At 50.8% G+C, this 10,005-nt stretch overlaps 1 long non-coding RNA gene across 1 annotated transcript; it reads left to right on the top strand.

Annotated features, from left to right (window-relative positions):
• The first annotated feature begins 5,572 nt into the window (after positions 1–5,572).
• On the top strand, positions 5,573–8,371 carry LOC125319689. Its single transcript, XR_007200861.1, has 3 exons — positions 5,573–6,261; positions 7,857–7,894; positions 8,334–8,371. It is a non-coding gene; the product is annotated as an uncharacterized LOC125319689 (long non-coding RNA).
• Positions 8,372–10,005: the final 1,634 nt, after the last annotated feature.

The raw sequence follows: 10,005 nt of genomic DNA, 5'->3' as shown, positions 1-10,005 counted from the left end.
TGGAAAGCCCTGCAGGCCTCATGCTGATCTAGCCTGGCAGAACTTTACACTGTCCCAGCACAGAAAGGGCTTCAGCAGCTCCTGCAAGTCCCTCTGCCTTGCTGGGGCTGAGAGACCTTCCCCAGTGGAAACAAAGGCTGTGCCATGTGCCTTGCTACCTGGATGTGGTAGGAATGTGCACCTGCGCTGGGGGACAGCAGGGAAGCAAATTCATTCCTATGAACTATTACAGTTAAACCATTGGTTTGAGAGCAAAAGGAAAATGTTAATTTAAGAAGTAATTTTCCCTGGATTTTTTTGACAAACTGTGGTCTGTTGGCAAAAGTAACACTGTCCTTGTGAGTACAGACCTCCGTGCAAGATGAACAGACTGTCATCACAGAGGTCACATCTGCAGGATGAAAACCCTCTGTGCCATTACTTTGATGTAAGCTAAGCACAAGTGACACAGCTCTTCCTCCTCAGCAAGGACTTGCCATTGAAATGTGAACAGACACAGCTCTTGTTTACAAGTGTTGCTGAATTGTCAGACACATCAGCCAAACACCCTCTCGTGTCTTTCTTTGCCTCTGGCTGTTGCTACTGAGCTGCTGCTGAGAAAGGAAAAGGCAGAGCCCTTCAGGGTTCACAGAGGAGACTTTCCAACAGGTAGAAACTTCCTCTTCTCTTTTGTTTTCCAATGACAATAGAGGATTTTGTCCCAAACCAATGTGTCAGCAGCTGCAGACATGCTGAAGAGCTGAGAAGCTGTGTGTGGCCATTATGACCAGGATCAGAACAGCCTGAATTTTCACTGCTCTGAAATCCAGAGGCTTTAGGTAGTGACTCAGGTTGTCAGAAAATGCCCTGTAGATAGAATCAGAATTCCCAAGGATTCTATCCTCTCCCTTTCCCTTTCCCTTTCCCTCTCCCTTCACTCATTTTGTCTCTTATTTTCACATACAGAGTTTTCGATCATCTGTCCCATCCAAATGTGATTTACCAGCCCTTCATCACCTCTGTCAGATACTGTTTGAAAGTGTCCTCTCTGTTCTCTGAGAGGCATCTCTACACCACCCTGCCCGTGCAGATGCTCTTGCTTGGTGACAGAGGCTGCCACCAGCACCTATGAAGTCACAGCTGCAAAATTTATGCTGGCCTGAGGCACTTCCCTTGGAGTGGAAATACCAGTAGGAGCTGATGCTCTGCCTCCTTGTGCTCCTGAATCCCTGGAATCCCTCCTGCTCTACTCAGGGACATGAGGCAGCACTACCAGAGGAGGCAGAGGATGTGTAAAAGCTCCAGGGACACTTTGGGCTGGGGCTCTGGACAGCAGTATCTTACCCTGGGCCCATGGGTATCACCACACTCCTCCAAACAGTCTTTGCTTTTTGGGGGAATCTCTTCAGTTTTAGACACTTGTGACTCTGAAGGAAGCCAAAGACTTGGTCCTTTATTCTGATGAAGCAGATGACGGGCAGTTCCTCTGCCCACAGAAAAAAACTTTAACCAGTTCTTTTGACCTAAGCAGCCTCCACTGACAAAGCATGCACTTTGCAAGAGCTATGTACAGGTGTGCCAGGAAAGTTCCAGTGCAGCTGGAGGTGCAGATCCTACCCAAGAGGTGTCCCTGCTTTGGGAGGAGAGAGGAGCGAGCCCATCTCTGCTCTGTAAAGCTGCTCAAAATCACCTGTAAAGGTGCTGTTTTCAACCAGTGGTGGATTCCTCACTGAAGGATACAGAACAACTCAGATGTCATGTGCATATGATAAAGAAAACATAGTTCAAAATTTCATCCTGATGAAGAGGTTAGAAAACCTGTTCTAATACTTGTCTTTGTTCAGCACTGTCCAAACAGAGAAAAAATTGATTTCCCCATGCTGAGACAGTTTTGCAAGAGAGTATCATTCCAGCAGAATTACACCAAAATGTATGACTGCTAATCTTGTGTGGCAAACATCTAGGAAACATAATCTTTTATTTAAGTAAGGCAATGAACTATGCTCCTTAACTGCATGAATAAGTCAGTAAATATGTGATGAAAAATTACATGATTCCTACTGGCTGGGAGTATGCTGTCATTTAGAACACAGCTATCAGGCCTGAGCCATCCCTCACTCAAGGCTACAGCAAAGCATCTTCTGGTGAGCAGTTTTCTGATGGTTTAGGAACTTAAATCCTGACCTCGTTCTCGCTTCTGTTAATTACTTCTCCATTTTGACAGGTTTCTGGAAAAAATACTGCTCGTTTCAAAAGATAGATCATCCCTCAAAAATACCGTATTCTTTAAAAATAAATCAAAACACAATGCAAACTATCTAGAACAAACCAAACCAAAAACCAAACAAAACAACCAGAGCAAAGAAAAGGCCAACTAACCCCAAACCACATCAGACCTCTGATTGAATTGCAGCATTACAAAGAAATTAGACATTAGAGTTATCATGGTATGATTGACCTTGTTGCCAGATGAAGAATTGTGTGTACACCTGGTGGGTTAATACAATGCTTATTCTTCAAAAACCACTGCTCCGTGGAACTGTAAAATGCTCGTTCTGTAGGACCATGTTAAACATTGGCTCAGAAGAAGAAAGGGGGAGCAACCAGCTCAGTTATGCCAACTTTTTCCTTTCTAGGAAGTAGCACCATTTCACCAGGTGGTCAGGTGATCACTGGGGATCACTGACCACCAGGGACAGAAAAGCACATGCAGAAAGGAGAGGGAATCCCTGTTAATGATTTCAGGCGGATGATAATCATACGCATGTTTACTCCAGGAAAATCAGTGAATCTGGATGTAAAATCTAGTCTATCAACAGTAGCTTTTTCTGTACTCGCCATGAGGCTACGTGGAGTTATCCCCCAAACATCTGGTCAAATGAAGGATCCCTGCTCTTTAATGCTACACTGGTATAAAGGAGTTTTATTTTACTGAGTTTTGGTAACAACCTGACTCAGAGCAGATGAACTAAACTGTCATACATGAAACCCCTAATTGTGCTTGGTCTTTGCATATTAAGTGCTTTAGTTAATTAATTCTGAGTTAAATATTTTAAATGTTAAAATTAACCCATCAGCCCAGGTACAAAAATCAAGTTCCATTATCAGTGTTTTCAATTGTTCAAAGTAGTTTATTAAGAGAGTTGCACCCTTCCCAGTTAAAAATTCCCCAGTTAAAAATCCCCAACTTATGCTCCCTTTTCAAACTTCAAACCACCTGTACACCATAAGAGTTATCTTTCCTGTGTTTACTGTATACTTTTACAAGTGTTTTAAGACGTGTTGGATGTATTTTAATATTTTTTTAGGCGTTTTTACTTCCACTTTGGTCCAAAGACTAACTCCAAAAACCCCAGTTTCTAACAGCCAGCAGCTATTTTTAGCCCCCTAGCCCTTAACCCTGCAGGCAAGCTCCATGGCAACCTGAATTTTAATGAAGGCATTTTAGCATCCTTATCTCAACTGATACCACCCCTCTGACAATGATGAGCCATTGGTGGACGGAGATGATCTATCAAAGGGAAAGCACCAATCACTTTAAACCGAAGGGGCGGGCTGTGGGCGGGCTGGGGAGAAGCAAAGGCACTATAAAAGAACGAGACAGGCTTCAAAAAGTTGAGAGTGAGGGGGGGGGGGCGGGAGGAGAGGGTGTTGTCTGCATGCTGGCTGTGGTGGACATCAGTGCTGGTGTCACACACTGCAGGAGGGCAGGGCCATATGATGACTGGCTGTGCCAAGGAAAGGAATGAAAGGCAAGAAATGCTCAGGCCTCTGCACAAGGACACCCTCCTGTCGCCCTGGGCCCCGTTACCTGCCCCACCGTCCCCGCAAGGGCACAGGGCTGTCGCCCTCGGTGCTGCACCTGCCGAGCCCAGATGGCCCAAGCAGGCAGGGCGGAGAAACAGGAGTGGTGGCTCTGGGATGGGCACTGGGAGCTGCTGAATTCTCTGATGGCAGCCGCCAGCACTGCAGGCAGCACTGGGAAAGGCCTGGCTTCACTCTCCAGACCTTTCAGTCTTGCTCATCAGAAGTCAGGGTCTGGGCCAGCTGGTGGAGATGGCACTGTTGTTCTCTCTGGCACGACGGGAGCGCAGCCGCCTCTTGGGCTCCTTGCTGCAGCGGCCCACAATGACGCTGCTGAGGCCATGGACCAGCGGTGCCGTGCGTTCCTCGAGGCAGTTCTGCAGCCTCAGGAGCAGGATGGCTGTGTCCGGACCGTGGAGGCAGAGCTCTTGCCGGATGGAGCTCTGTGTAGCCTCTGCCAGGCACCACTGGTTTGGGAATATTCCCTGCAGCCTCCAGTGCAGCCAGGGCCGCATGGGCTCCAGGAGGTACTGTCGCTGGCGGAAAAGTCCTGCCAAGCCCTCGGGCAGGAGGCCACCCACAGCCTCCTGCCCTGAGGGCCCCTGCTCAGCTGGGGACAGTGTCCCCTTTGGAGAAGGTGCAGGGGACAGCACAGGGCGATGGGAGCTGTTCTCATCCAGGTGGCCAGGAGCTCTTCCTGCCTGGCTGCTGGTCTCTGCTGACTTTGCAGGGGAGGTGATGCCAAACTGCACATAGTCCTGTTGGCCTCTCTCAGAAGACCTGACAGTCTCTCTGGGTGTCCTGCAGAGCGGGCACGAAGAATTTGTTATTGCCCACCGCAGGATGCAGCCCAGGCAGAACTGGTGGCCACAGGGCAGATCTGAAGCCGCATCTCCTGGCAGATGGGGCAGCTGCTGTCTGTCCGTGGGGCCATTGCTGTGCTCTGCAGATCATCGGGGCTAGCTGAGGAGCAGGAGCTGCTTCTCCTTGCTGGTGTCACATGCTGCAGGAGGGCGAGGCCACGATGACTGGCTGTGCCAAGGAAAGGAATGAAAGGCAAGAAATGCTCAGGCCTCTGCACAAGGACACCCTCCTGTCGCCCTGGGCCCCGTTACCTGCCCCACCGTCCCCGCAAGGGCACAGGGCTGTCGCCCTCGGTGCTGCACCTGCCGAGCCCAGATGGCCCAAGCAGGCAGGGCGGAGAAACAGGAGCGGTGGCTCTGCGATGGGACTGGGAGCTGCTGAATTCTCTGATGGCAGCCGCCAGCACTGCAGGCAGCACTGGGAAAGGCCTGGCTTCACTCTCCAGACCTTTCAGTCTTGCTCATCAGAAGTCAGGGTCTGGGCCAGCTGGTGGAGATGGCACTGTTGTTCTCTCTGGCACGACGGGAGCGCAGCCACCTCTTGGGCTCCTTGCTGCAGCGGCCCACAATGACGCTGCTGAGGCCGTGGACCAGTGGTGCCGTGCGTTCCTCGAGGCAGTTCTGCAGCCTCAGGAGCAGGATGGCTGTGTCCGGACCGTGGAGGCAGAGCTCTTGCCGGATGGAGCTCTGTGTAGCCTCTGCCAGGCACCACTGGTTTGGGAATATTCCCTGCAGCCTCCAGTGCAGCCAGGGCCGCATGGGCTCCAGGGTTCCAGGAGGTACTGTCGCTGGCGGAAAAGTCCTGCCAAGGCCTCGGGCAGGAGGCCACCCACAGCCTCCTGCCCTGAGGGCCCCTGCTCAGCTCAGCCTCAGATGTGTCTCCTATCCCTGACACATGGGGATGTTCCCTAAATGACCACCAGAGACCCTCAGGACACACCTGCTCTCACATCAAGAACTTCTGACAAGTGATTTAAATATGTCAAATAATTTGAAGTCATGTTTAGACTGTGAGTTTCAGCAAAGTAATGAGTTCCATTGATACAAACTAGTAAGTGAGATTGCTGGGTGTGCACGTGTTAGGGAAGTGATTCCCCATGCACCCAGCGCTGAAATCAAGTAACGCCTCCTTTCTAATGCTGAGATGGCAGCAGGCATGGAGCCCTGCTTGGTAACCTCTCATGGTGGTCACTTCTACTGAAGAGCAAAGAAAGGTCAAAATGAAACATTTTCCAGTCCTTTCCCTCTGGTTGACCTTTTCTGGGGGCCAAAGCTCTGTGCCCCAGGTGGCCTGGTTGTGTGCAGAGAAATGCAGCCCCCGCAAAGCCCTTGGTTTTCCCACAAGTCATCATCACTCCTTCCCAGGTGCCCCCAGCTGTGGCAGGAGAGAGAGAGCCCACGGCGCAGTGGGCACTGTGCCCTCCCAGCCGGGGCTCTCTGGCACAGAGCAGCAGCAGTGCCAGCACCTTTCAACCCGCTCCTGGCCTTGGCTTCACGCGGGAGCCAGAAGCCTCTGGAAATCAGCACTGCCAGTTGCGTTCCCAGCTTGGAGCAGCTCCTGCGGGTGGGCAAATCCTGCCCGTTTGACTGCTTCCAAAGAGGAATAAAGGCAGAGGTAGAGATGTACCTACACAGAAGGGCCCAGGGCATGTCCAATAAAAGTGCAAATGTGTGGGGAGATTTGTTAGGAATTATTACAGCTGTTATGCAGTTAGTGCCATCTCTCCTGAATCTGTGCAATGCTTTGGGCCATTTTCTTGGTCTAGTTTCCTTTGCTTTGGTCCCATCTCAGTATTCACTTGGGGTACATGCTGTAGATGCTTGGGGCACTCTTTGAGTTACTCTTGGACCCCTTGAACAACAGGGTTTGGCCCACGAGGGGAGTTTGTGCTGCTTTGTGACAGAGGAGAACTTCCCAGGCTATTTTGTGTTTGCTGCAGGGAAGCTTGGGTTGCTTTGCATCAATTCACAGACCAACGCAGAGCAGCTGCTTTGTGATGTCAGGGCATGGTTGCCACATTGTGGTGCTGTCATCAGAAGGTTGCCTTGGTGCATGGAAGGCGTCAGTGTCAGAGCAGCTCTTGGGCTTGCTCAGAGCAGGAGCATCCTCCTGGTTGAGGCCTTGTCAGGGGGCAGCTGCACTCTGACAGGAGCCTTGTTTTTTCTTGTGGTAGAGCACAGTCTGCAAACTTGCACAGCAGTGCTAAAATCATGGAGGCACTTGCTGCTGCGGTTTGCACTGTGTATGGCATTGGTTATTCCAGCTATTACCTGACTAACCTGACACGTGAGTAGAGGTTTTTCCCTGGGTGTAACCTAACCAGGCTTGTGTAGGTCTTCCTGCTCTTTCTTAGTAACTGAGTTGATTTTGAAACAAAAAGACCATTAGGATGCCACTGCTTTGGTAAAGCTCCTGTCAACACGTTCAGCTAAAAAGAGGGTGTCTGTAGCCAGGGAGGTGCGGGCAGCATTTGCAAGGGAACGTGCAGGGGTTCCCTTCCCTCCAAGGGAGAGTCTGTGGCAGCCAAGTCTGTCATTTCCTCAGCGTGTTGGGTCAAGTAGGACAACTTTGAAAAGGCAGACTGGGAGATGTTCTCAGAAGGCCTTCAAAGAACTCTGCAGTTCTGCCTGGAATTCAGAGAAAGCTGCTTTTTTTCTACGTTTTGTCATTAAAGGATTTGACTGTCTAACAAGACCCTTTACTGAGTGCTAAAATAGTGATTCTTTTTGCAATGAAGTGCAAATTCCAAAACAGTGAGTGTCTGCTCTTAAACCTCAGAGCTGCACCTGGGCTGTTTCAAAGTAGAGCTATGACAGCTCAGGGCGGTCTGGGGGAAGATTTTCTGGGCAACTGTTTTCAGTAACTTAATGGGAATTAGTGCATGCAACTTATTTTTAAAAAAAAAGGACCTGAAGGGGAGGATAAAAAAGGCAGCTTTAGCTGTTGGGCAGAAGAGAAATATTGGGTGTTAAAGAACAATTTGCATTTTCTTGATCAAGTTTGTATTCATTTACTGGCAAAAGAGGCCAAAGCATAGGCACAACCAAGAATATTGTCCTGCTCTCTTGCTGGCTGTGTGGAAGAACTCTGTCTGCTGGAGGGCTCTTCTGAAAGGAAAATACTCTCTGTTTGAGTGCACTTATTCTGCTAGATTCACCAGTACAGGTTATATTTCACAGCATCTGGTTCATTTTCCCTTCCCACTGCAGGTCACCTGTTCCATGTATTCAGAGGAGTTGATCCTGAGGTGAGTGAGAAAGGAAACTTTGATGTTCCTGGTGTTTAGGAACTGTGGAGGAAGCTGTGAGCTTGGCCTGTGGGAGTAGAGTGAGGAGGGTGAACTGAGTGGGCAGAAAGAAAATCCATTTCCATGTGTGCAGCAGCAATAGCAAAGGCATCGCTGTGTAATAGCTGCTTTTGCGTTTGAGAGCTGTTGAAGAACTAAAAGCCCAGCTTTGCAGAGAGAACGTTGCTTGCTGAGAGTAGGCAGGGTGCGATATCTAATTCAGAGCAATATGCAGTAGTGTTGAATTAGGCCATTTTACTTTAGTTGGAGGCACTTGGAATCCCATTGCTATCCAAGGTTATGATTTCTCCTTAGGGTAGAGCTGGTTGTAGAGCTGAATAGAGATAAGGTTAGAAATGACAGGTAACTGCCTGTCCCTCACGCTGCTGCCTCTCCACAGAGCACAGAAGCAACCGCAGGCTCTCCTCTGGCTCCCTCTGCTCCTGGAGGAGAGGCCAAATGGGTGCAAAATGTCCCGACTTCTCCAGCTGTGGTCAGACGCGAACCTGAACGTCCTGAGCCAGTAAGTGCCAGTTGTGGTTGGGGCTGTCTTTAGAGGAAATGAGAGCTGCAAGTTTCTGAGCGGCCAGCACTTGCTGGTGGTGGCCGAGGATGCTGAGTGCTGGAGTGCTGCCAGGACCTAGCGATTCCCGCCAGCCAGTGAGAGCTGGAACATGGCCTTTGAGCTGTCATGTTTAGGCCGCAGCTTGCTGGGATTCCAAGAGGGGCAAACGTGAATCATGAAGGCTCCCCTGTCCCCAGAGGAGGGAGCGCTCAAAGGACACCGCTCTCAGCCTTGCCACACACGTAGGGGACACGGTGGCCTGGAGAGACGTGTCCCACTCCGCAGGCTGGCCAAGTAGCTGCTGGCACAGAAGCTGTTGATGTGAGCACACAAGTTCTTTGGGGTGGTTTGTCCACATGAGCTTCTTGGGTGGGCCTACCTGGGAGTAGTTCAGAGACACACTGGGGACGGGGAGCTGCTGCTTGATGTAGTCAGGGGCTTTGGTGCCTTTGTTGCCAGGTTGTTCTTTTGCCTCTTCAGGCAGAGCAGTCAGGAGCAGAGCTGACAAGGGCTCTGAGTGCGCCTGTGTTTTTGCTTTTGATAAGGTGCAAAGAGATGGTTGTGTTGTCCACGGAGCTGTGTGGGGCCACTCTTCTCCCGTGTGGCAAAAGAAACAAAGTGCGCAGTTGGGAACCCTTGTTCCGTGGCAGAAGCCAGAGGCTGCCATGTTTCTGCAGCTACTTTCTGTTGTGAAGTCTGTTTCTCCAACTCCATTTGAAAACTGCATTGGAGCCTAGAGTGGGGGCAAAGCTGCAGGTCCTTGAGTGCTGTCTCGTAGGGTTAAGAATAGGAAGGAGATCTTGAAGTTCTGGCTGCTGTATTTGAAGTCAGCTGTGCAACTTTGTGCCTGGGGAGCTGCGTGGCAGAAAAGGAGCCAGGGGTGCCGGTGCACAGTAGCTGAACGTGAGGCAGCATGTGCCCAGGTGGCCAGGAAGGCCAAGGACATGCTGGCCTGTGTCAGCAATAGTGGGGCAGGGGGAGCAGGGCAGTGACCGTCCCCCTGTGCTGGGCACGGGTGAGGCCGCAGCTCGAGTGCTGGGTCCAGTGCTGGGTCCAGTTGTGGGCCCCTGTGAAGAAACAAGACGTTGAGAGGCTGCAGCGTGTGCAGAGAAGGGCAAGGGAGCTGGGGAAGGGTGTGGAGCCCAAGTGCCATGAGGAGGTGCTGAGGCAGCTTTAGGCTGGAGAAAGGGAGGCTCCTGAGGGACCTTCAAGCAGACTTCCCTAAATGCCTACATGACAGTGCTCGCCACAAGTGCCGTTGCATCCCCTGCCAAGCATCCCCTCCCTGCACGCAAGGGCTTTAGGCACTGCAGCAGGTGAGACTTTAGTCTTTTGGTCTGTTGGTTTGTAGTTTGCTAGGAGGAGAAGCCCTGTTTATTTTCTCTTTCTCCAGCAAGCAAAGGTGCTTTTGCTCAACCTTTGCTGCCCTTTTCCAGCGCTGGGAGAGATTGCGATGCAGTTTTAGGTTTCCATGTGTGCAGCAGCAATAGCAAAGGCATCGCTGTGT

This window comes from Corvus hawaiiensis, chromosome Z (genome assembly GCF_020740725.1).
Source record: "Corvus hawaiiensis isolate bCorHaw1 chromosome Z, bCorHaw1.pri.cur, whole genome shotgun sequence".
In the NCBI taxonomy this organism is placed as follows: Eukaryota; Metazoa; Chordata; class Aves; order Passeriformes; family Corvidae; genus Corvus; species Corvus hawaiiensis.
Note: the sequence above shows the minus strand (reverse complement) of the source record. Positions and strands in the feature narration are given on the sequence as shown.